General features: G+C 55.1%; 1 long non-coding RNA gene across 1 annotated transcript; it reads left to right on the top strand.

Moving 5' to 3' along the window:
• Positions 1–1,294: 1,294 nt before the first annotated feature.
• LOC107306881 lies at positions 1,295–1,783 on the top strand. Its single transcript, XR_001552287.2, has 2 exons — positions 1,295–1,574; positions 1,611–1,783. It is a non-coding gene; the product is annotated as an uncharacterized LOC107306881 (long non-coding RNA).
• Positions 1,784–2,446: the final 663 nt, after the last annotated feature.

Here is a 2,446-nt window from a genome sequence, read left to right on the forward strand (position 1 = left end):
ATATTTCCGCAGTACAGCATCACACATAGCTTGTATTCCCCAGTGACTCCCTTGATGCAAGATGGTTAAAATTTCCCTTGTCACTGCCTTGTTTAACAACTCTCTCCCATCCGGAAGGATCCATCTCCCTTCAGATTCTATGGCCCCCAAATCCTTAAAAGTTTCCTTTTCTTTTTCACTGAATATCTGTCTTGGGGGAGGAGGAGGTACTTCAGGCACAAGATAGTTCATGGTAATTTTTGATTGTAAAGCAGCCTCATGAGCAGTTTTATCTGCTATTCGATTTCCGTGAGCAATAATGGAAGAAAACTCCTTTCTTTTACTATTGTCATTCCTCCCAAAGTTCTTCAAAGGTATGTACCATTCCATATGCATACCTTGAATCTGTAAATATAGTTCCCCCTCCTTTAAGGAGGTGGAGTGCTCGATTTAAGGCATATAATTCACATGCTTGAGCTGACCAATTATTAGGCAGCTGGCCCATCTCTCTTACTGTATCTTTTCCTGTGCACCACCCTTGAGGATCCATCAATAAACAAAAGCTTTCCCCCTCCAAGAGGAGTATCTTGTAAGTCAGATCTTATTTTTGTCTGATACTCAATTAAATCCAGGCAATCATGTTCCATTTCTTTCTTTTTTCTCCTCTTTCTTTTCCCCCTTCCACAAGAAAGTGGCTGGATTTAAGCAAGATTCAGTGGTGAACACTAAGTCATCCTTCTCAATCAAGATTATTTGAGTCAAGCTTTTTGAGTTACAATAGTTTTAAACTGGTCTGGGGTTGTGTCTTCCAAAGGTCAATTTTCTGCTCTCTTCTACCCGAAGGGCGGTTGCTGCTACGGCTTGGATGTACTCTGGCCACCCTTGTGATACTGGATCTATCAATTTAGATAGGTATGCCACTGGTTGACGCTTATGTCCCCATTCCTGGGTTAGCACTCCCAGAGCTGCCCCTCGATCTACAGTAACAAAAAGCTGGAAGGGCTTCAAGGCAGGAAGAGCTAGGACTGGGGCTGTAATTTGGCCTTGTTTTAATTCTTTTCTTAGTTCCTTCTCTTCAGTAGTCCACTGAAGCATGTTGGGTTCTTCATCTAATAACTTAAGGTATCAGCCCAGTACATCCACCAGTACAGGCGTGGCAGCGCTGCAGGTGAGCAGAGCCGTGTCAGGATGGGGGCAGCCGTGGGTGGGCGCTGGGTGCCCCTGGTCCTCCATGAGCAGCACGGCGTCTTGCAAGGGCTCCATGGGCGGCTCCCAGCTGGCGGGCAGGGTGCAGGGCACGGGGAGCACGTGCTGCTGCAGCTGCTGCAGTGCCGGTACCTGCAAAAGAAGTGGCGGGGGGCCGGGGCGGCCGGGGGCCTGCGGCAGGCAGGTGCCTGCGGGCTGCGGGGGCTCTGCATGGGGCACGGCCCCAGGCCACAACCCCATCAGCTGCTGGGGCAGCAGCATCCCTGCCAGCAGGGGATGTCCCCAGCAGTGAGCAGGGGCAGCGGGGGGAGCCATCGGTGGGTGCAGCCCCCCAGGCAGCAGCTGCAGCAGCGGTGAGTGCAGCCCCGCAGTTGGGGGCAGCCCCCCAGGTGGCAGCTGGGCCACAGTTGGGGGCAGCCCCCCAGGTGGGAGCTGCTGTGCTGCCTGTCCCCAGACACCTGGTACCCCAGGCCAGACAGAGGCCTGAGGCACCAGGTGGGTGGCACTGGGGACAGGGAGGGGTTGGGGTGGTACCGGCATCGGTCCGCGGATGGTGGGCTGCATCCAGGCGGGGTCCGGTGGCGGCACAGTGGCTTGAGGGAAAGTGGCTTCAGGCGTCACAGGCACCGTCAGCGCTCCTCGAGGGATTCTCTCTGTGGGGAAAGGCCAGAAGGGGCACTGGGCTGAGATCTGGGCTGCTGGGCTGAGATGTGGCTCACAAGGGTGGCATGTGGGGCTTCAGCTGGGATCTGGGGCTTCAGCTGGGGCCAGCTGAAGCACGGGAGCAGGGGGAGCCTGCTGCCTTACCTGCCATGACAGCTGGAGAGTGGCAGTTAGGGGAGCCCCTCCCCCAACGGGGCTTCTGTGACCGTTGGGCTCAGCCCCTTTCCCCCAGGCTTGCCATGGTTCCATTTGTCAGACCCAAACATCCTTCCCGTCCCATCTCTAACCTGAGAGCGTGGACCTTTTCTCCTGGCTTCCAACGTATCTTGGGGCAGAACACACAGCACTGTCTTTGCTGCTCTTCCCTCTTGGCTGCTTCCCTTTCCTGCTCTTCTCCTCATCCACCATCCAACCCTTCAGCTCTTCTCCCTGACTCCCTGGCCAGATGGCGTGCATCCCAGGGTCCTGAAGGAGCTGGCTGAGGTGGTTGCTGAGCCGCTCTCCATCATATTTGAGAAGTCGTGGCTGTCAGGTGAGGTCCCGGATGATTGGAGGAAGGGTCACGTCACTCCCATTTACAAGAAGGGGAGCAGGGTCG

The sequence above is a fragment of the Coturnix japonica genome, assembly GCF_001577835.2.
Source record: "Coturnix japonica isolate 7356 chromosome 7 unlocalized genomic scaffold, Coturnix japonica 2.1 chr7random8, whole genome shotgun sequence".
NCBI classification, from domain to species: domain Eukaryota; kingdom Metazoa; phylum Chordata; class Aves; order Galliformes; family Phasianidae; genus Coturnix; species Coturnix japonica.